The sequence below is a fragment of the Giraffa tippelskirchi genome, chromosome 1 (genome assembly GCF_054371585.1).
Source record: "Giraffa tippelskirchi isolate mGirTip1 chromosome 1, T2T-mGirTip1v1.2.pri, whole genome shotgun sequence".
Lineage (NCBI taxonomy): Eukaryota > Metazoa > Chordata > Mammalia > Artiodactyla > Giraffidae > Giraffa > Giraffa tippelskirchi.
In genome coordinates, this window is record NC_137275.1 from 23,687,972 (window position 1) to 23,712,615 (window position 24,644).

The 24,644-nt window shown below is 40.3% G+C and overlaps 1 protein-coding gene across 10 annotated transcripts in view; it reads left to right on the top strand.

Moving 5' to 3' along the window:
* CNOT6L (CCR4-NOT transcription complex subunit 6 like) overlaps positions 1-24,644 on the top strand; it is a 174,274-nt gene that overhangs the window by 111,314 nt on the left and 38,316 nt on the right. For 4 of the 10 annotated variants that reach the window (XR_014080616.1, XR_014080615.1, XR_014080622.1 and 1 more), the window contains exon 12: positions 3,948-4,085. The exons of 4 other annotated variants lie outside the window; for them this stretch is intronic. The gene's annotated coding sequence lies outside the window, so the exon portion shown is untranslated. Of the gene's footprint in view, positions 1-3,947; positions 4,150-21,835; positions 22,008-24,644 lie in introns of those variants that run through there. 2 more of the 10 variants (XR_014080618.1, XR_014080617.1) reach the window with 2 other exon arrangements.

Genomic DNA, 24,644 nt, shown 5'->3' on the forward strand with positions numbered 1-24,644 from the left:
CAGGATGTTTTGAACAAGATCCACAGAAAGAAAAACAGTTCTTTTCAGGAAGGTAGTAAGTAAACACGCATGTTTCTTGCTTTTAACCAAATACCTTCTTTGTGTAAGTTTCTTTGTTAAACAATCACAAATTCTATAAGAAATAGGGAGATTCCAGGGAAAGCAAACTTCATTAGCCTAGTTAGTCATTTCTTTTGGCATAAGTTTGTTTGGTTAGACTTGGGTTATTCTTGGAACCAAAGGAAAACAAGCATGTTGAGGTTTTGTTCAACAAACATCATGACACCGAAGAAATGGAATGTTTTTAGGTAAAGTAATTTTTACTTTCAAAGCATAAGAAATGACATTTTTGCATTTTCTTTGCAGTGGTATAAAATTTAGTAGCATTGTACTGAAATGAGTTGTGTCATCAGAAACAAACCACATTATGAAGAGTATATGCAAACCAAGTGATATGACTCTCTTGGCACAATAGCAGTGGATATATTCAGCTTTCAGAGACTTTCGGAAGGCATAGTTTGACGCCTCCTAGCAGTTGTTTTTGTTACAAGTCTCCTCAAATTGAGATAACGTCCCTATTTGTATGTCTGTCACTTTCCACTCTTAAGCATAAGAATCATGGTAGCTCTCTCAAAAATGGTCCTTTATTGCTCTTTTCAGTTTTGTATTAATTTCTAATTACTGATATATGACTGTATTTCCTTTCAATTTATCAATGGTTATATGTACCACATTTGTTTAATTAGTTAACTCACACAGTTGGCTCAGCATTGATGTGTCAAACAATGGCTTTGCTTCTTACTGAACAGGCTGCATTTCTCGCTACTTGTTTAAATCTCGATGCAGTAAGTGATGCAGTAGTCTGGGTGTGTATGTATTCAGAAACTGTACTGTCCTTTTTCTCTGTGCTTAACTTGCTTAAAATATATTTCCTTACCTTTGAAATTCCTGAGCGGTGCTCTGCCAAGCGTTGGGGTGGGGGCGGGGAGGGGTTTGGATGGCTGTGTTGTTGCACACTGGATCTGGACATGTTCAGTGTTGTGAGTGGCAGATGTCTTACACACCAGCAGCACTGACAAGTGCACTGTGGGCATTTGTACCGTTGTCCAAACGCAAGCAGTTCTCTCATCTGGGAGGAGTGGAGGAATAGAGTTCATTGGAGTCCTCTGTATATGCTGAGGGGGAATGAATGTTTCAGCTTTGGGTTTTGTTGTCTCTGAGTGGAGTAGGGTGGTAAGGAGGGAGGTGTTTTTTGTTTTTTGTTTTTTTGAGAGTGTGTATGTACCTTTTCTCGCTGAAAGGGCCAGAGTGTTGGTCAAGTTCACCGTGTTAATTTATATATATTTTTTTCTATTGTGATTTCTTTCAACCGTAAAACAAGTGCCAACTAATCGTCCATGAGATGACTTACTCTTCCACTCAATTTACCATTTGAATAGAGAAGGGTTCATTTATTTTCCTTACTTGGCATTAAATTAATAATTCATTGTTTTGCATACATTTTTGTCATTCAGTGGCCTCTAAAGTGTTTTTATAACTAATTTAATGGTTGGAGAGCAAAGCACATGAGTTTAAAACTGAGCAAGAAGTTTTGGTGATTTTTTCCCCCAAATACTGGTTAGTTTCTACTGATACTATTCCAAAACGGATTCTTCTGTTTTAAGTTGTGTGTTTACTTTGCTTTCATCCTAAGAGAAAGCCAAGCACTAAATTAGTTTGTTACTGTGTTCTAGTAATCAGTTCAAAATCTGAGACTTTCTTCCTTTCTTTTTTAAAAAATTAGATTTAATGAAGTGCCATGAATTGTAGCTTACTAGTGTTTAATGTTTAATAGACTGGTTCTGTGGTGTTCTAATCATTTAACACTCTGTCATCCCCAGAGAAAGTGGTTCTACTCTTAGGGAACACATTCTCTCTGACAAAATCACCAGCTGCTTTATTTTTCTATTTATTAAACAGTTCATGAGGTCTGAATCTTGACCAAACTGCTCAGCTGAGATGTTTTTCACAATAGACACTGTACAAAATGTGTGTGCAAAAGGACACAGTTGGGTGGTAGTATTTTTTCATTAATGTGAACATTGACTAAACAAAGCAGTCCTGCCTTTTAAATCTTGTGGCAGCTCAGGAGGGAGGTGCTTAAGAACCTTAACTACTATGTCAGATGACAAAATACTTTTTTCCATTTTGGAGATTGGGTACTGCTCACACATGATGTATAGGGCTAAATATATGCTTGTTTCCTTGCACCTGTGTACTTCCCCTTCTCTCCCTCCCGTCCTTCCCCTGTAGGCAATAAATGGCCATTTTGCAACTGCATACCTTTGTCTTGGTTTTTTACTCTTTATGTGTGCAGTGTAAGGGTCTGCTTTAAGATCAGCACGTCTCTTCTAAAGTGAAGTTGGGAGCCAAGGTCAGGCAAAAATTACAAATTTATATTATGTAATATTTTTCCTAGAGCAAACTACAGTACTCCTTAAGCAACACTTTTGTTTAGAAAAGATTTGTGAGGTAATTGTAGCTATGAGACTTACTTTGGCTGAAGAAATCTTAACAGAGGGACACGTGACTTCTGAGTGGGGCTTTAATAGCCAGTGTACAATTTGTCATAGGTATTCCCTTTTCGTGCCTTGATGATCATAGAAATATATGTTGAGATCAGACCTTTCATCCTAGGTCCTTGAGTAGCTTTGATGAATAGAGCTCCTCTGCTGACCAGCATAGGACATGTAGTGTGCTGCTACGTCACTTCAGTCGTGTCCGACTCTGTGCGACCCCATAGACGGCAGCCCACCAGTTTCTGCCGTCCCTGGGATTCTCCAGGCAAGAATACTGGAGTGGATTGCCATTACCTTCTCAGGTGCATGAAAGGGAAAAGTGAAAGTGAAGTCGCTCAGTCGTGTCCGACTCTTAGCGACCCCATGGACTGTAGCCTACCAGGCTCCTCCGTCAGTGGGATTTTCCAGGCAAGAGTACTGGAGTGGGGTGCCATTGCCTTGTAGTGTAGGTACATGTGAAAACAACTGCCAAGTTACAGTGTTGTCCTTGAATAAATGTTTGTTATTAAAGCATAATCTAGCCCATTCTGACTGACAGACAGCCATCAGCTAGATATGCTGAGTTACCAGTGTGGACCAGTCTCAACAGGCGGACCTGCCAAGATGTACAGTAAATTCATTGATCAAACAAGTATCTGCTGTGAACTAGATGCTTTGTGCGGCATAAAGATGGACAGGCTCCCCATCCTCCAAGAATTCATATTCCAGATCCTGTTCTATTTATGACTAAGAAGAATGAAGTGTTGTAGTTAAAGGTGTCTTAAACCTTAGAATCTTGGAAGAGGGGAGGGAAAGGCACACAGTGAAATAATTAGGAATTCTGAAAATTACAGATATTCAGTAGAAAAATACTATTAAGGCATGGTGTGATTGAGATAAGATTATTCCTTTTTTTTTCATTTAAATGCAAATTTTAGTACTCAAAAGTTTTAGGAGATAAAAAAGGTTAATAAAGTCAAGTTCTTTTCCTATTTATTAGTAAAATCCAAAATAAAAGCCACTGCAGTAGCTAGTAATAAATGTAAAAAGGTTAACAAGGAGACAGCATTGGAAAGGAATGAGAATTTGTTGTTGAGTCTTATAGTTGTGTCCGGCTTTGTGACCTCATAAACTGTAGCCCGCCAGGCTCTTCTGTCCATGGGATTTCCCAGGCAAGCATACTGAAGTGGATTGCCATTTTGTTCTCCAAGACAAGATTATTCTTGAAGAGAGTGAAAAAAAACAAAACTGTCCAGTTTAACAAGTGTTTAAGAAAGATATTGACAGATTACTTGGGACGGATTGCCAATAACAAATCCCTAGGCTGAAAGCTCAGTGCCTACTGATTGGTCTTTTCTACCCAAGACCCAGTGTGAGCCTGTCACTGACCCTGAGGACCTCTCTTTACAGAGGGCTTGATGTTGGCCAGCGTTTTGGAAGTCTTGCAAAAGTAGAATCACTCACCTCTGAAATGGACCTTGAAGGGACCAGGTTTCAGGACACTGCCTTATTAAGAAGACATGCAGATTCAATCAAGACGTTCAGCAGGTGACCTTATTGTATTCCACCATGTGATCTCAGGCAAAACATCATCATCACTGGTAAAATGAATGTAAGAAAGTAAATCTCGTGAAATGGTTCTCTCGAAAAGCAGACACCAGAACAAGGGCTTGTATGCAGGTAGTTTATTGAAGTGATCCTAGGAAAGCAGAGGAGGGTACCAGGAAGAATGAAATGCGGAGTGAGGAAAGCCACGTCAAGGGTGCATTATTGAGCTTATCACCTCTGAGCACCTGGGGATAAACCTGCCACGAACCCTCTAAAGAGCTGAATGAAATGCACCTCAAAATTGTCTTCATGAGGGATGGGCAAGGAGAGGATTTTCTTATGGACTCCCATTTCCCACAAGGCAAAGGTTACTCCCTGGGTGCTCATTCCTTCTTCCGTCCATGTTTGTGCACCTATCAAATCCACTAAGCAGGTTCCTGCAGCTGTGCGATACGATAATAGAGAAATGGGGTGTGGGTGGTACAGAAAGAAACATTTGATGTGGCTGAAGCTACAAATAATAATTCAATTAATGTCATCCTCTTCCACCATGCATTCCACATCTAGCTTTGCACCACTGCATCAGTGGGTCTAGGTTGCTTCCCTAACTTAGGGTGACCCAGACTTTCACCCCAGTGAGGTATTTTGTGCTTGTTGGGCCATTGGTGACTGAATTTGCTAGCTTATCCCTGGCATGAGAGAACCAAGAGCTCCCTAGTGAATCCCTTGGGTTCCAGATATGCTTTCTCCTGCCTCCTGTTGAGTAGTACACCCCTACTCCCTACATGACCCCTTCTTGGGGGCAACCTACATTCCAATACCTGGGCAACATGTGGGCATAGAAGCCTGTCTTAGTCAACACTCCAGCGACCCTTCAGAGTTCCCCATGGAGCTTGGTGGAGACTGTAACCCAGCTACGCCCTTGGTCCTATTCCCAAGGAACAGAACCTGCCACACCAAGTTTTAGGGAGTCATGCCAGAAGCATATTAGGACTGCCTCCAGATCCCTTCTAAGACTGACTAACGAGTCACTGGAGAGTGCCACTGTGTCAATAAATCGTTCCTTACATGCTCTTATTCAGGTCTCTCAGGCCCCCTCTTCCAAAGTCCATGTGTATCTCCAGTTCCTGGTGATAATGTTAGCCCAGGTCTTAGAATTCTTTGGGAAAGTTGTTTTCTTGTGGTGTGTTCCTCTGCACAGCCTGTGCTGGGACGTCAGCAGGGGGAAATTTTCTGGAAGTCTCTTGAGCCAGAGGAGGAGGGGCTTGCAACAATGAGGGGAAGGGCACTGCCTGCCTGTTTCTTTGCACCTTTGTGATCAGAAGCAGCAGTTGGGCAATCAGAGCACAAGTGCCCAGTATTTGGAGAACTGGGTTCTTTTTGCTCACCCTGCCTCTTGCAAGCTGTGTGCTGGCTGCTCCAGGAACAGTGCACAGCTGCTACATGCCATGTGGCTGAGGCGGGGGGCGAGGGCGGGGGGGGAGTGGGGAGCTGCTACTAGCTAAGAGCTGACATGGACCAAAATGAATCACAATTTACCTTCCAAGCCTTTCCCTGGAAGTTTCAAGTCTTCAGCAGACGCCAGAGTTCTCAGAGAGTTCCATCAGACTGATTATGCCAGTGTAATGGTTCTCTAGGTAGGGAGACAGATTACTGGTGCTTCCTACTCTGCCTTCCTAGGGTCCTTCTCCACATCGAAGCGTTTTTTAACTTTGAATAACCGCAACCTGATGCTGCTTTGTAACGGAGGGCAACAGTCCGTTACACAGCCATGTTCCCATTACGGATTATTTCTTAATATTGTGGCAAAAGACTGTCTCCTGAGCCCTTCGAGGTGAGGGAATGTTTGGCAGTGGGTAAGCAGTTTGCACATTATGAACCCATTCCAAATTCTCATCCCTAGGATTCTCCAGATGCTTTTGATTACGCCCTGTGCTTCCCCATGTGGTAGCCACTGTCCTCGTGGTGATTGAGTACTTGATAGTTTAAAAAAATATCAGATTCAGATATGGGTACTAGAAAGCTAGAAATGACATGTGGCTCATATTGTATTTCTGTCTGAGAGCATTGTTCATCAATATGTCAAGTAAGGTCTGTCATCTCTGCTTCACACGCTTTTGGCATTATTTTTACTAATTTAACAGAGTGGTTCCATCCTCTGGTGTTTCAATGAACACATTTAATCCTGAATCCCAGGCAGGTGTACCCATGTCAGTACATTCACCGTGATTAAATCTTCTGAATATCATTCTTCTGAATAGCCTTAAGAATATATTCTGCTATGATCTGAATGATTGCATCACCCTAGAATTCATATGTTTCAATCCTAACCTTCGAAGTTCGTGATTAGGAGGTAGTGCCTTTGGAAGGGGCTTCAACCTTGAGGTTAGATGTCTCATGAGTGGGATTAATGTGTCATTATATAAAAGACTCCAGAGAGATCCTTTGTCTCCTCACCATGTGACGACACAGCAAGAAGTTGCCAGCTATTTACTAGGAAAGAGGCTTCCCCAGGTGGCGCTAGTGGTAAAGAATCCATCTGCCAATGCAGGAGAGATGAGGGTTGGATCTCTATGTCGGGAAGATCCCCTGGAGGAGGAAATGGCAACCCACTCCAGTATTCTTGTCTGGAAAATCCCATGGACAGAGGAGCCTCGCGGGCTATAGTCCATGCAGTCGCAAAGAATCGAACATGACCAAGTGTCTGAGCACATGGACTAGGAAGAGGGGCCTCACCAGAAGGTGACCATACTGGTACTTTGATCTAGTGTTGCCAGTCTCCAGAACTGTGAGAAATTTTTATCATTTATAAGCTACCAGTATGTGGTATTTTGTTACAGCAGCCTGAATGGATTAAGACATATTCCTAAACATATCTTCCAGATTTCTTTCAATGCACACTGACAAAATTCTGCATCCACTTTGGTGTACTTGCTGTCTTCTGGAGCAGGTCCTGCACTTTTCCCTCTGGGCTCGGTTGGGAAAGAACTTTTGTTATGACACTGAAGACAAGGATGGGCGGTCAGAACATGTTCTGTGGGGAGTAAGCCTCTTCTCAGGCAACTGCCACAAGTGAAGTCTGTAAACCCATGGCTGATTCATGTCAATGTATGGCAAAAACTATTACAATATTGTAAAGTAATTAGCCCCCAACTAAAATAAATAAATTTATAAAAAAAAAAAAAAAGGTTTTATGCAAGTGAAGGGTGGTTGCCTTGGGTGGGATGTTAAATTGAGAAATTGATAAGGGGAGGACTACTACTGCTAGCTGGAAGGATCCAGGGAGTTGGAGAGTTCAGAGTTTGCAGATTCATCTCTGCTCAGATGTTATCATCCAAAGTCTCAGTGAAATAATCCTTTGCATCCAGAGCCTTTATCTTAGCATAAAATACCTGATAGTCCTATACATTTATGCAGTGTTGCAACTTTTCAGTCTATATTATCAGCCATGTCTGCCCTATGGCTACGGGGCAATGGAATGTGGCTAGGAAGCCTCAGGTTTTGTGTTAAAAGTTTTAGGCATTGCTGCTGCTGCTGCTAAGTCGCTTCAGTCGTGTCCGACTCTGTGCGACCCCACAGACGGAAGCCCACCAGGCTCCCCCGTCCCTGGGATTCTCCAGGCAAGAACATTGGAGTGGGTTGCCATTTCCTTCTCCAGTGCATGACAGTGAAAGGGGAAAGTGAAGTCGCTCAGTTGTGTCCGACTCTTCGCGACCCCACAGACGGAAGCCCACCAGGCTCCCCCGTCCCTGGGATTCTCCAGGCAAGAACATTGGAGTGGGTTGCCATTTCCTTCTCCAGTGCATGACAGTGAAGGGGGAAAGTGAAGTCGCTCAGTCGTGTCCGACTCTTCGCGACCCCATGGGCTGCAGCCTACCAGGCTCCTCCGTCCATGGCATTAGGCTTATCTTTGTCTTTGTGTATACTCTTCAGGGCAATTAGAAATATCTATACCATCTAACAATTCTTACTGATTATAATTATTATCATAGCAATAAAGTACATCAGTTACTTGACCAAAGCTTTGTCTTAACCCTGTACTATGTCTCAGGAAACCACAGCTTAGTAAGTAATTATGATGCCACTGGTTACTGGTGTTCATTTGTCACCTATAAGGAGGTCTTCACTGCATTCCTGCCTAAACAGATAACCCAATCTCAGAGCTGCATGTTGGGTATCAGTTTTATGCCACCATTCCTGGTCCCAAGAGCTTTATCAATGAGGAGCCATTCAGAAAAATAGAAACCACGTTGGCCACTGCAAACAGAAGAAATCTAGTGCAGGGAATTGGCTACAGGTAATGGAAGAACTGGGAAGCCAAATAAGAAAGTATTGAGGCAATTCTAAAATTTGGAGAAGCAGGAAGCTGTTATCACCACTTGGATGAATGGAGTGTAAGCAAGACAGAGTCCTACCAGGGCTCAAGATGCACCATCTCATGGGAGCTGGAACCTCTCAGTGGCTGTCTTGTGAGATCTGAAATATATAGGAATGATTATCCTGTGGGAACTGGTGTTATGGAAGGAACATAGCCAATGCCAGAGGTGCCACCAAAAGCAGAGAAGGAGAGGGCAAAATACCTGACCACTTCTCTTTCCCACTCCCACATAATCCAGCAAGGCTTCCCTTTTGCCAAACCTTCTCAGAAACCACTTGTTAAGGGACCCTGGGAAATGCAGATCCTGAAATACAGGCAGAACCGGGAAATAACAGGAATGAATCTGAGAGCAAGGAGGGAAATGACCAGCACAAGAAGTATATCCCTCTTTTGTAATTATGTATACACTTGGTGCTCTCCATGGATTCACAGAGATGATGCAGTACAGACCTTGTTTCAGAAAAACTTGCTAATATATGGCTATGTTTGTGTCATTGTAGTAACAGCATGAATGCTAGATGAATCTTATGTAATCTTAACATTATTTCCTAGTAAGGATACCTACGTATTTTTTATATATAGAAGAAATTACCATATATATCATCTTGTAAGAGGCATGGAATTAAAATAGCAAGCTTTTAAATGCAATTCTAAGTTAATACTTTCCTTATTTTGACTGCTTTATTCAATATTTCACCTGGAAATAGAGAAAATAAGAAAATCCAAAGAACAACACACATTTCCCTTCTATAAGCTTGGTTTTCTTTAGTAATTTACAACTACATAGCCAAGATGATTTGTCTAAATTTAGTAGACCACAGATGACATGTCAAAATGAGGTAGTAAACATATGGAGAAGAAATAGTATGGAGAAACCTGCTCTGAGATATTTATTTCTGTGGCAACTTTAATCTTTAGTATTTCCACATCTATAAAATATTCTAGGGGGGGACAGGCTTCCCTTGCGGCTCAGTTGGTAAAGAATCTGCCTGCAGTACAGGAGACCTGGGTTTGATGCCTGGGTTGTGAAGATCCCCTGGAGAAGGAAATGACAACCCACTCCAGTTTTCTTACCTGGAGAATTCCATGAACAGAGGAGTCTGATGGGCTACAGTCCACAGGATAGCAAAGAGTCAGACACGATTGAGTGGGAAAAAGGGGAACTCTTTTTCTTTTGTAAGAGTCTTATTCTAAGTGAAGATACTCATGCCAAACTTTTTGCTTATGCCCTTGATGGTTTGTGAGCTGTATCTAGCAAAAAATCAGATAAGTTTAGAAAGTTTTCATTCTATATCAAGTTTAAAAAAGAAAAATTATGTGTTGACTATGTGAATTCTCTTCCCTGTGATCAGAAAATTAGATTCAGGCATTGACCCAACGATACAGGTAACAGCTTCCATTTTTCTCTCCCCACCCCACCAAGAGGATAGAGGGAAGATTTGTTAGAGAGGCTTACAGCATGGGAATGTGCTACTTCTTTTAACCCTCCAGATTGGGTTTCTCCTCAATATAACTGGCCAAGCAGTTGTTTCTGAAGAGTCTTGGATGTCCTCCACATGACCAGGTTCTCAGTTTTATATAGTAATGCCTTCCATTAGAACCAAGAAGATATCTTTGGCCATAACCACAGACATCTGACCTGACAAACTCACCATGTACAAACTATGTGACACTGAATAATGGATTCAGTGTGAAGATGGCAAAAGGTGAACGGTTCTTCTACTGTCCTGATGCAGGCCAGCTTGCAGGCATACTTTTGGGGGGAAAAAAGGCACAGAGCCATTAGGAACTGCGGAGACTTAAGTGAGGGATGTGAGAAGATACCAAAAATTGGGTTTCTTTTGCAGCTTCCCATTTTTAGAGAGTGTAGCAGCTTTTATCATCTTTTCTCAGTGCCCTCGAGAAAATTTTTATTAAATGAATTCATTAAAGAAGACCCAGAAATATGACAGCCCTTCAAATATTTGAAAATTGTTATATGAGAGAGGAATTATTGAGCCTTTCTTTAATAGCCACACTCTGTTCTGAGTTTTCCTCCCTTTAAAGACCCAGAGAAAATAAATAGAGTTTTAAAATTATTGCTTAGGTGCCCAGTCATGTCCAACTCTTTGTGACCCTTGGGATGGTAGCCCACCAGGCTACTCTGTCCATGGGATTTTTCAGGCAAGAATACTGGAATTGGTTGCCATTTCCTCCTCCAGAGGATCTTCCCAACCCAGGGATTGAACCTTCATCGCCTGTGTCTCCTGCATTTCAGGCCGATTCTTTACTCGCTGAGCCACTGAGGAAGTCTTTAAAATTTAAAATTGTTAAAAATATGTAAAAACTGACCACATAGAGATTTTCTTGCTACCATTTCTTGAAGCATCATAGAAGAAAATATGGTTTCTGTAGACAATATAAATGACCACTAACTATTTGGCCTCCCAACTCTGGCATTTAGGATCATAGAATCTTCAATATTCATCATCATTCAGATAGTTATGTTCATAGTCATTAATAAAAATGCCTTCAAAGTATGCAAAGAATTAAAATATAAGTGGGACTAAAGGGAATGTAATGGCCAATTTATTTATGTGTATGAGTAATTGAATAAGTAGTTCAACTCCCAACTGGACACAAGCCTCTTTTATTCTGCAGAATCTTCACTTGATTCCTCTTGAAAGGATGACAAAAGAAAGGGATATTAAGAAATTTGACAATGAAGGAAAGGAGAATTCTTATTCTTTGTTTCCTTCCTTGCTCACTCACTTTTTAGACCCCCTGGACCCACAGAAAAATCAGGTTAGTGGAGTAGTGGGTCATGAAGCCCAGAGATGGTTTCAGTTCAGTTCAGTAGCTCAGCCATGTCTGATTCTTTGCAGCCCTATGGACTGCAGCACTCCAGGCCTCCCTGTCTATCACCAACTCCCAGAGTTTACTCAAACTCATATCCATTGAGTCGGTGATGCCATCCAACCATTTCATCCTCTGTTGTCTCCTTCTCCTCCTGCGTTCAATCTTTCCCAGCATCAGGGTCTTTTCCAATGAGTCAGTTCTTCGCATCAGGTGGCCAAAGTATTGGAGTAACAGCTTCAGCATCAGTCCTTCCAATGAATATTCAGGACTGATTTCCTTTAGGATGGACTGGTTGGATCTGCTTGCAGTCCAAGGGACTCTCAAGAGTCTTCTCCAACTCCATGGTTCAAAAACATCAATTCTTCAGCACTCAGCTTTCTTTATGGTCCAACTCTCACATCCATACATGACCACTGGAAAAACCATAGCTTTGACTAGACAGACCTTTGTTGGCAAAGTAATGTCTCTGCTTTTTAATATGCTGTCTAGGTTGGCCATAACTTTTCTTTCAAGGAGTAAGAGTCTTTTAATTTCATGACTGCAGTCACCATCTGAAGTGATTTTGGAGCCCAAAAAAATAAAGTCTGTCACTGTTTCCCCATCTATTTACCATGAAGTGATGGGACCAGATGCCATGATCTTAGTTTTCTGAATGTTGAGCTTTAAGCCAACCTTTTCACTCTCCTCTTTCACTTTCATCAAGAGGCTCTTTAGTTCTTCTTCACTTTCTGCCATAAGGGTGGTGTCATCTGCATATCTGAGGTTATTGATATTTCTCCCGGCAATCTTGATTCCACCTGGTGCTTCATCCAGCCCAGCATTCTCATGATGTACTCTGCATATAGGTTAAATAAACAGGGTGACAATATACAGCCTTGACGGACTCCCTTTTCCTATTTGGAACCAGACTGTTGTTCCATGTCCAGTTCTAACTGTTGCTTCCTGACCTGCATACAGGTTTCTCAATAGGCACGTCAGGTGGTCTGGTAGTCCCATCTCTTGAAGAATTTTCCACAGTTTGTGGTGATCCACACAGTCAAAGGCTTTGGCATAGTCAATAAAGCAGAAATAGATGTTTTTCTGGAACTCTCTTGCTTTTTCGATGACCCAGCGGATGTTGGCAATTTGATCTCTGGTTCCTCTGCCTTTTCTAAAACCAGCTTGAACATCTGGAAGTTCACAGTTCATGTATTGTTGAAGGCTGGCTTGGAGATGGTTTGGCAACTCCCAAACATCATCAGATCAAGGACCTTGACCTTTCTCAGCCTTTCTGTCACATTCACTCATGATAAACATCCATTGCTTCTAAAAATTTCCATTCTCTCAGCCATTGTGAACCTTCAGAAGCATTGAAAAAGACTCAGGAAAAATTATTTCTTCTCTGTTTGTTCCTGTTCTTTCTCTCCGCACTTGCCTTGAATTATTCCAAGCATCAGCCCTATTTGCTGCCTTTCTCTTTCATTATTCCATCCATTGTTTCCACTTAGATGACTCCCTAGTGTCTGTCTCCACCTCTAATGTCTTTCTTTATCATTAGTCCTCTATTTCTGACTGCCTCTTTGGAAATTCTTGAACGCACCTAATTTCACTATAATCCAAATTAAATGAATCTTTCCATCACTTGCCCCATTCCTCCTCTTAGTTTCTTAGGTACAGTAAGTGAAAGATTCCGTCAGGAGGAACTAGGCCTAAGGTTTAGTGACCCATGGAAAGAAAGAGGTCAGTCAGATGCATTATAGATGTTTGACTGGTAGGACTTAATAACCACTATCTTTCTCGTCTCCATTGTATTAAGTACAAGCCCATTATTATTGTGAAGTGAAAGTCGCACAGCCGTGTCCAACCTTTTGCGACCTCATGTACTATGCAGTCCATGGAATTCTCCAGGCCAGAATACTGGAGTGCGTAGCCTTTCCCTCCTCCAGGGGATCTTCCCAACCCAGAGATAGAACCAGGTCTCCTGAATTGCAGACAGATTCTTAATCGTCTGAGCCACCAGGGAAGCCCAAGAATACTTATTATTAAGTCATACCAAAAATCATTAATAATCTGCTGGGCTGTTTCATAGTTTTATTTTATGTTTTATCCTAAAGTTTTCATTCTAAAACTTGTATCCTAAACGTTTAATACTGAACTCGGTCTGCCAACTCTGCTCATGCTTTAGCCCTAAAGTTTCTCAAATTTAACTGCTCCTATTTTGTAGATATTTAGGAACTTGATCACCACAGTTGGGAGGTGGTATAGTAGATTATGAGCAATGAAAAAATAATCCAAGTGTGGGGATTCATAAAAATGGAAAGTTTATCAAGGAATTGATGGAATCCATACTGCTTTGTCGCTCTCCTCTGCATCAGATGGATTTTGTTTCTGGCCAATACAGAACGTCTCTTTTGCTCTAATGTTATCTAGGTGTATTTTTCTGACCTGATTACTTTCTGAATACAAATGGAACGACTAGAAATGGTTCTTGGTTTGACATGGCTGAACTGTGTTTTATTAATAAAAACCTGCTGTCTAAATATATATTAAAGAAGCTTCTCCAAGTAAATGCCATTATCTATCCGTGGAAAATACTCAGCTGTCTGGAGGGACAAGTGTTCTGTCATTCGAGCTCTCAGAGTCTTTTGCCCTGTCCTGAAAATGAATGTGGGAGAGAGGAGTAAGAAATCCTTTCAGCATTCATGCCAAGGGTCTGAGAGTGCCTTACAGTTGTTAAAAGCACATATAATATTTATTTGTGTATTTGCCGGAATTATACAATTACCATTCAAAATTCTGATCTTGTCTGAAACTGCAGTGGGACTCTCCTTTCTAATGGAATTGTGGATTCATGGGCCACCAGTTTTTCTCTAGTGACAGTGCCCTGTGTATTTTCAGGAATGCAAGGAGGAGGTTCTTGGAGGAAAGATGAAATGGGGAGGAATGTTTGCTTTGATTTGCTGTTTTGTTCCCCTTATTTGAGACTCAGGTGCAAAGAAGAGGGTCTGGGATGACTCTGGGAAGAAAGAGAGAGAAGAAAGAGAAATGAAAGGCTTGATTTTTTTTATGTTGGTAGTGTTGAAGAATTGGTAGTAGAAAAGAAGGAATTCTAGGACCTGGAGCAAGCAATAAAAATGGTTTAGCTCACCTGTGGGTTTATGCTGGTTAATGTGCGGTACCTACAGCAGAGCTAAAGTATTTGCATTGATTTGTTATTACTATGAACATGCAAAAGTGCTTCTTAAGCTAACAGCAGTTCCCTTTTTATATTTTAAAGAATATTTGTGCAGAAAAAAATGGATGAAAACACATCAAAATAGTTACTAGGCTTTAATTCATTTTTATATCCTACTTCTTTTCCACTTACCATTATAACTTGAGCATTTCTCCAGGTTAATAAATATAATTTTGAAACCACAGAATATGATAGAGCCATTTAAAATGTTTTGGTTGTGCTTTCATGGGGCTGAATTTTTTATTTAATGAATATAATATTCATTATTAAATGAATTAAATAGCTATAATCTTTTGCTATTATATTTTGCTGAAACTAACATAAGTGTACTAAAATTTTACATTTTCAACGTCAAGACTTACTCTGCCAACATTTGGAATGACTGGAATTGCAGAGGAGCATTAAGATATTATGTGCCTCAGACTTGGGCCCCTTGAGACTTGGGTTTCTAATCCACCTCCACCATTACAACCAGGAAGCCAGGGGTTAAACTCCCAGCAGATGGTGCTGCTGCTCTTCATGCTGCTGACTGAGCAGCCCAGGAATTTAAAGACTTGCTTAAACAGGGTTAATACATGGAGGACAGCTGGTCTGCAGCAGAATTAGAGGTCAGGAGGTTAGTCGCATTTCCCTGAACACAGAGGACACACCAGTCAGGGTCAGTGAAAGCCATTTAGGGAAAGGAAAAAGCAGAGGAGTTCTACTGGAGGGAGCAATTGAATGAGAGGGTAGATGGTGTTAGGATAGAACCACGTACACCAGATACGGAGGGAGGGGGAGATGAAGGAAGACCGACAAACCTGGGGGAGCACTGCCCCTCAGCCTCCAGGCTTCAGATGAGGAGAGAGACCGTGCTGTGCTATGCTTAGTCACTCAGTCGTGTCCGACTCTGAGACCCCATAGACTGTAGCCTGTCGTACCTCTAGTCCATTTCCCAACTCCAGGGATCATCGTCCTGTATTTTCACCAGTATGTGGATGTGAGTTAGGAGGGCTTTGATCTTGCCAGCCAGTTAGACATTTAATGTGGCTAATTCACTCTGTAAGAGGACACAGTGGGATGTTGTCAAGTTGGAAGAAGCTATTAATGTCTTGGAATTAAAATCTCATCAAGGACAGTGATTGACATCTATTGCAGTCCAATTTCTGCAAATGCCTTGAGAGTCTATTCTTTGTGAAGCACTGTGATAGATGTTTAGGGATTTGAAATGGAAAAAAAAGTTAAGACAGTCTCAGCTCTCAGACAGTTTACTAAGCAATACAAAGGCAGGGAACAGAGGAGTTAGACGGATGTGCTGATGACTATAATATTGGATTGGCCAAAAAGTTCATTTGTATTTTTCTGTAAACTGTTATGGAAGAAACTCGAATGATCTTTTTGGCCAACCCAATACTAAGTTCACTAGGAAAACTTACAGAGAAAGTGGTAAGTGGTTCAGAAGTGAGAGACAAATATTAGTGAGGAAGGCTGAATTTTTATGAAGGATGTAGAAAAATATTAACAAAGATGTGTAAGTGAAAGAATCACATAAAAAAAGGCACCAAGAAACTGTTTCCACTTCTTCCCTCATCTCCCCCTGCCCCACACCACCCTACACACACACACACGCACACACGCACACACACACACACACACACACACACACACACACACGGCCGGGCGCACATATACTTCATCTTCAACTACTCCGAGGTCGCCTTATGGAATAGATAAATCTATCCTCAACTTCAATTTCTGACATTAAATAGTGTTCCGAAATATGTTTTGAATATTTGAATATTAGCCTACAGAATGACACAAGGAAAGACAATGGGCTTTAATACTAGACAGATTGGAGTTTAAATTTCAATCCATTTTCTAGTTGTAATGACCTTGAATAAGTTACTCAATCTCTATGAGCACTTCTAGTATCTATAAAAATGGATATCGTAAGAATGAACTTTGCATAGTTGTTTTAAGAATTAAGTAGGAAAACATGTTAACACATTTTCTTGGTAAGGACTGCTTTCCTTGCCTTCAGTTCTGTCCTCCTGACCAGGTCTGCACTCCTAGCCTCCTTGGTCACACTAGAGGGCGACATCATCCCATTCTTACATCCAAGGCTTCCAGAAGTGCGAGTCTTCTCAGCAGACAGTTTTCTAAATGTCTCAGCAAGGGAGGAAGCAGAAACTCTGTGCTCCAGAATATGAAGAAGGCGAAGAGCCGACTCATTGGAAAACACTCTGATACTGGGAACGAATGAAGGCAAAAGGAGAAGGGGGCAGCAGAGGATGAGATGGCTGGATGGCATCACTGACTCAATGAACATGAATTTGAGCAAACTCCAGGAGATAGTGGAAGACAGGGTGGCCTGACCTGCTGCAGTCCTTGGGGTCGCAAAGAGTTGAACATGACTTAGCAACTGAACAACAAACAACAGTAGGAGATAAACTGTGGAAGGACTTTGGAGCAGCTGCTGTGTCCTCTGTGAGCAATAGCTGTGAATGCAGACATCCTCAGAAGGCAGGGGTCCAGCGTCTATTTTGCCAGCTGTGTTGGGAGGACTTCTGGTGCTATGAGAGCAGCAGACCTGTAGACTGGACATCTAAACCTGCTTGATTGCTACTAGAAATCCACCATGTTTGGACAGAATCTCTAAAAAGCCCACTGGACCTCTTTTGCTAGAGAGTCAGGACTGTGATGGTCATGTGTTCCAGTTTGCCTGAGACAGTCCTGGTTTATGCCTGGAGTAATTACTCATGCAGTGAAGTGAAGTGAAAGTCGTTCAGTCATGTCCGACTCTTTGCTACCCCATGAGCTATACAGGTCCATGGAATTCTTCAGGCCAGAATACTGGAGTGGGTAGCCTTTCCCTTCTTCAGGGGATCTTCCCAATCCGGGGATCAAACCCAGGTCTCCCACATTGCAGGCAGATTCTTTACCAGCTGAGCCACCAAGGGAATTACTGGTGGTGCCCCTTTTACTCTCAATGTCCCGGTCTGGAGACTAAGTTTTGTGGCCCCCCTACTCAGAATATTAGGATGCACTTACTAATAGTGCAGATCTGACCTAGCAAGGGTCCTTGGGTCTGGATAAGACCATGCATGGGCATTGGAGTCAGAAAGTGACAGACGTATCTGGGTGAAAATCCTGGCTTTGTTTGTGTGTCATTGGCAAGTTATTTAACCTAAGTCTCAGTTTCCTGATGTATGGATTAGAGATATTAATAATAACAGGACATGAACGCATTGTACCTTCTAATTCTAATTAAAGTTCTTCCCAGAATCTCTGGCATGTAGCAGTACATGGTAGCTATCCTTGTTACAGTTTTTAAGAGTCACTGTAATATTCAGGTTCTCCTCTAAATTCAAGGGAATTTAAGCTGTATTAGTTGAAGAAGAGGTGAAGAAATAATTGAAGACCAAAGTAAGATGAATGGCTCAAGGTCACAAGAGAATTATTGAGTCACCCAAAATCAGAGCCAATGAGCATGAGGGTCTCAGAATTCCCTGGCTGGTGCACCAGGGCTGTCACTGTTGCTACAGAGACTGTTCAAGGGTAAAGATGTGGCCGAGTTTCTGTCCTGCAGCTTTAGCAAATACTGGACACAGTAATACTCTTGAGTTTAGAGGACAGTAGACATTTGACTACTTCATTTTACAATTTTTATTGCAAATGTTTAAGCATATGAATAAGAATAGAGGATCTGGTAATGAACGCCATTGTAGGCATCTCCATCAAATCTTAACATTATAGGCTACCTATGCAGGTCCTTTTTCAATGACATTAAAGGTCACAAATATAATTAAGACCTCTGATGCACTCTTCCTTTCTGTAAGCCTCTTCCTTTATTTTATAGTGTTATATAACAGGTTTTAAACCTTACCTTAAATGGTATCATATGTATCTCATTGCAAGTTTTTTGTTTTGCTTAATAGGTTTTTAGGATTTATCTATCTTCATAAGTACTATACAGCATGCCACTATATAAATAGTCTACCATTCATTATCCATTGTCCAGTTTATGGACATTTTGGTTGGTTCCTAGTTTTCACATACATGAGACTTTCTGTAAGGGTTGTTGACAGACGTGGACTTGCAAGGTCTTAGGATGTAAGTATGTTCAATTTGACTCAATATTACCAAATTTTGCCAAACATTACCAAAAATTTTCCAAAGTGGTTGTTTCCATGTCCATTGTATTAAAATATTTTCCCCAGATGAAAATATATTACAGGCGTACCTCAGAGGTAATTCAGGTTCAGTTCCACACCACAAATATCACAATAAGGCAAGGCACACACATTTTTGGTTTTGCAGAGCATGTAAGAAGTGATGTTTGCATCACAAAAGTGATGTTTTTATATATGTATACAACTATATGTATTCAAACACCCCCTCCCTCTTGAGCCTCCCTCCAACCCTCCCTCCCCCGATCCCATCCATCTAGGTCATCACAGAGCAATGAGCTGAGCTCCCTGTGTTGTACAACAGTTTCCTGCTAGCTGTCTGTTTTAGAGATGGTAGTGTGTATACGTCAGTGCTACCCTCTCAATTCATCCCACCTTCTGCTTCCCACCCTGTCCACAAATCCATTCTCTAAGCCTGCATCTCTATTCCCACCCTGAAGTTTTCAAACTGGGGAAGAGCATATGCAAAGTAATGGAAATTTGACTCTTGTTTCTACCACCCCCACCTCCAGGCAGATTTACCATAAAACACAGCTTTGAGTGATTCATTCTCTGGTGTAGGTTGGGAGGAGCATTGGAGGTGGCTTGCTTCAGGAAGAAAGGATTACTTGAATGACCCAGTTACGTAGTGAGACCATATAACATAACAACCTATGTGTAACATATAACTTAACTGGGACACTAAAAAAATTGTGGTAAAAACATATAACGTAAAATTTACTCTCTGAGACATTTAAAAATTTTTTATTGGAGGACAGGTGATTTACAAGGTTGTTTTATCTCTTAACCAGTTTTAAGTGTACAGTACATTGTATAAAACTGAAACTCTGTACCCACTGAACAGAAACTTCCCTTTTCTCCTCCCTGTAGTCCCTGGCAACCACCAATCTATTTTCTGTTTCTAAAATTTCAACTATTTTATTACATAGGAAATTATGTAATATTGCTCTTTATGTGACTGGCTTATATCACAAAATAAGCAAAATAAGATGTTTGCTGTGGATTTTTCATGTATGCACGTGTGTGTGGGTGTGCACAGTCATGTCCAATTCTTTGTGACCCCCTGGACTATTAGCCCACCAGGCTCCTCTGTCCATGGAATTTTCCAGGCAAGAATACTGGAGTGAGTTGCCGTTTCCTTCTCCAGGGGATCTTCCTGACCCAGGGATCAAACTCATGTCTCTTATGTTTCCTGCCTTGGCAGGCAGGTTCTTTACCACTGCACCGTATGACTTTTATTCTATAGAGGTAGTTTCTTTCTAGTTTGTTGAGTGTTTTTATCATGAAGGGGTGTTGCATTTTGTAAACACCTTTTCTGCATCAGTTGAGATGATCATGTGGACTTTCACTCTTCATTCTATTAATGCAGTGGACCACATTGATTGACTTTTGTATATTGAAGCATCCTTGCATTCCAGAAATAAATCTCATTTCGTTGTTGTGTATGATTCTTTTAATGTGCTATTGAGTTCAGTTTGCTAGTACTTTGTTAAAGATTTTCATGTCAATATTCATCAGAGGTATTGGTTTAAAATTTTCTTGTAGTATCTTTCTCTAGCCTTGGTAAGCTGGCCTCATACAATGTGTTTAGAAGTGCTCCCATCTTTTCAATTTTTGGAAGCTTTGAGGTTTAACTTAATTCTTCTTTTTTAAAATGTTTAGTAGAATTCAGTAAAGCTATCAGGTCCAGGGCTTTTCTTTGTTGGGAGGTTTTGGATTAATGATTTAATCTCCTTGCTAGTTAGAAGTCTATTCATATTTTTAAATTTCTTCATGATTCAGTCTTGGTATGTTGTATGTTTCTAAGAATCTATTAATTTTTCTAGCTTATTCAATTAACTGACATATAATTGTTCATAGTAATCTTTTATAATCCTTTATTTTTTGGCATCAGTTGTAGTATCTCCTCTCTCATTTCTGATTTTTATTGTCCTCTCTCTTTTATCTTAGTCCAGCTAAGAGTTTGTCAATTTTGTTGATCTTTTCAAACACCAACTCTTAGTTTTATTGAATTTTTCCCATTCTCTACTCTTCATTTATTTTGGCTCTGACCTTTATTATACCCTTCCTTTTGCTAACTTGGGACTTGGTTTGTTCTACTTTTTCAATTTCAAGGTGAAAACTAAAGTTATTGAGTTGAGATCTCTTCTTTAATGTAGGCATGAAGAAGACATACTACTAAAGACCAAGGCATATTACTATAAACTTCTTTTAGTGTTGCTTTTGCTGCCTCCTGAAAGATTTGGTTTGCTGTATTACCATTTCTTTTTAAAATATTCTTATTTATTTATTTATTTGGCTGCACCGGGCCTTAGCTGCTTTACATGGGATCTTTGATCTTCTTCACAGCAGGCAGGACCTTTAGTTGTGGCCTGTGAACTCTTAGTTGCAGCACATGGGATCCAGTTCCCTGACCAGGGATCAAACCCGGGCCTCTAGTATTGGAAGCACACAGTCTTAGCCACTAGAACACCAGGGAGGTCCCTATCATTTCCATGTATCTCATGATACTTTAAAACTTCCCTTGTGATTTCTTCTTTAACCCATTTGTTGTTCAAGAGTGTGCTTTTTATCTACCAAATATTTGTGAATTTTTCAGTTTTTATTTTGCTGTTGAGTTCTAATTGCATACAATTCTGATTGTATTCCGTTGTGAAAGGAAAAGATACTCGGTATTATTTCAAAGTCTTAACTTTGTAAAGACTTGCTTTGTGGCCTCACATGTGCTCTAGAATGTATCTATAGAATAGTCCATATATACTTGAGAAGAATTTGTATTCTGCTACTGTTGGCCAGACTGTTTTGTGTGTGTGTTAGGTTCAGTTGGTCTGTAGTATTGTGTGAGTCCTCTGTTTCCTCTTCCATATGGTTGGTCTATCCATTATTGAGAGTGGGATATGGAATCTATTATTACTACTGTGTAACTGTGTCTTCCTTCCTGTCAATGTTTGCTTCAAATATTTGAGTGCTCTGATGTTAGAGCATATATATTTATAATTATTATATTGACCTTTCATAATTATATAATGTCGTTCTTTATCTTGTGTGACAGTTTTTGACTTAAAGTCTCTGCTGACATAAATATGACCCTCCTTGCTCTCTTTTAATCACCACTTGCAAACACTGTCCTTTTCTGTTCTTTCACTTTCAGCCTCTGTGTGGCCTTACATCTACAGTGAATCTCTTGGGACTTTCCAAGCTGTCCAATGGTTAAGACTCCATGCTTCTACTGCAGGGGATGTGGATTGGATCCCAAGAAGGGAACTAAGATCCTGTATGTCTTGTGCTGTGGACATAAAAGAAAAAAGAAAAGAGAAGAAAAATTTGAATTGACCTATCTGGCTTTAATGTTAAAAAAAAGTATAAAAAAGTGAGTCTCTTATAGGCAGCATATAGCTGGATCCTGTTTTGTAATAACTCATCCACTCATTGGATGTCTTTTGATTTGGGAAGTTTAATTCATTTATATTTAAAGTAATTACTCATAGGGAAGGACTTCTATTGCCATTTTGTTCATTTTTTCTTTATGTCTTGGTCTTGCTGTCTTCCTTTGTGTTTCGTTGGTTTTTTACAGTGTAGACTGTGAATCTGTTCTTGTTCTCTAGGTATTTTCTTACCATGGGGATTATCTAAAACATTTTATAGTATAACAATCTATTTTTTAAACTGAAGTATAGTTGATATACAATATTATATTAGATTCAGGTATACAATACAGTGATTTAAAATTTTTTAGGTTATACTACATTTAAAGTTATTATAAAATACTGGCTAGGTTCCCTGTACTATATAATATATTCTTGTAACTTACTTGTTCTATGTGTTATAGTTTTTAACCTCTAAATCCCTTACCCCTATCGTGCCTCTTGCCCCTTTCCTCACCCCACTGGTAAGCACAAGTTTGTTCTCCATAGCTGTGAGTCTGTTTTGTTATATTCATGCATTTTATTTTTTAGCTTCCACATATTTAAGTGATAACATACAGTATTTGTCTCTGTACCTCTGACTTTATTTCACTAAGCATAATACCCTCTAGGTCCATCCATGTTGTTGCAAGTGGCAGCACTTCATTATTTTTTATGAGTGAGTATGATTTCATTGTATGTATAAACTACATCTTCTTTACTCATTCATCTGTTGATGGGCACTTATGTTGCTGCCATACCTTGGCTACTGTAAATAACGCAGCCATGAGCATTGGGGTGCATCTATCTTTTTGAATTAGTGTTTTTGTTTTCTTTGAATATATACCCATGGGTAGAATTGCTGGGTGATATGGTAGTTCTATTTTTAGTATTTTGACGAATTCCTCATATTGTTTTCAATAATGGCTGTACAAATTCACATTTCCACTGGCACTGTATGATGGCTTCCTTTTCTCCACATCCTCACCAACATTTGTTATTTGTAGACTTTTTGATTCTGACAGGTGTGAGGTGATATCTCATTGTGGTCTTGATTTGCATTTCTCTGATGATTAATGATATTGAGCATTTTTTCATATGCCTGTTGCCCAGTTGTTTGTCTTCTTTGGAAGAAAATGTCTATTCAGGTCTTTTGCCCATTTTAAAAGTCATGGTTTTGTTTTTTTTTTGGTGCTGGGTTGTATGAGTTGTTATATATTTTGGATATTAAACCCTTATCAGTCATATAGTTTGCAAATATTTTCTCCCATTCAATAATCTGTCTTCTTGTTTTGCTGAAGGTTTCTTTGCTGTGCAAAAGTATTTAAGTTTAGTTAGGTCTCATTTATTTATTTTTGCTTTTGTTTCCTTTGGTTTAGGAAACAGGCTCAAAAAATATTGTTACTATTTACATCAGAGTGGACTCTGCCTCTAGGCTTGTTGACTTGTTCCTGCAACAGAGAAGGGTGAAGATCGGGAAGGAGATCTGAGAGGACACACTGTGTGGTAATGTCAGGCCAGGTAGAAAATTTGTGCTTCCAGATAGGTACAGAAAGTGAATTTTGCCCACTCTCATGCACTCAAGAATTGGGACCATGGAGCGGAGTTTGAGGGCCAGACTTGTTGTTACGGGGTGGTGGGGAAGCATGCACATCCGAGGAATACAGTATGAGGCTACCAGCTGGAAGATATGGCTGCATCTCCCAAGGGACCACTAGACCTAGGAGGGTTACTTGGAGTAAATTTGGTTCTCCACAGCGTTTCTATGGGCAGTAAAGGTGATCAATGGAGATGACCAGGAGAAAGGAAGCATCAGCATTGCTCAGTCTGTCCCAGAACTAGATGTCTTTTTTTTCTCTCTCTCTCTCTCTCTCATTGCTCTGGGCTGCAGCTCCGAAGGAAGGAAACTTCAAGGAAGGAGGGGTGTGGTGTGAAAGAGCCAATCACATTCCACCTATACTCTCCTAACCTGTAATCAGTTTGCAAGGTAGGAAAGGAGAGCCTCTATCAAACTTGTAATTGAAATTTAAAAATAAATAGAACTGAGTCCTAATAACCAAAGATATTCTGTTTTAACAGCTGAGAGGGACAGCGAATTATGGGCCAGAACTGAAATGATATTAGGCATCTTGCTGCCTAGCAAAAAGGATTAGCAGAACTGACAATATTTACTGGAAAAATAAAACAGGTCTATGTTTATAACCAAGTTATTGAGACTTCTCAGTCAAATTAGTTACATAGCTTGACGTAAATTACTTGGTTAATGTCATCCTGCAGCAAGAGTCAGGGCCTGCATCTGTTTTAGCTCCCTTTACATTTCTGTGCTCAGAATATGGCCTGTCATGAGCAGGTTTTGATTCAGTATTTGCTGAATGAGTAGTCCGAATGATCTGTTTTTCTCATTACCATATTTTTGTGTTCTAACTAAAAAAATTGCACACATTCCTAATGATTATTAAAGTCTTTCTAAAAGCAATCATCCATGAAAGCACAATTACCACCTTATTCAATTTGCAGCAGCTTTTGAAAAATTTAGCTTTGTCTTCTAAAATCAGT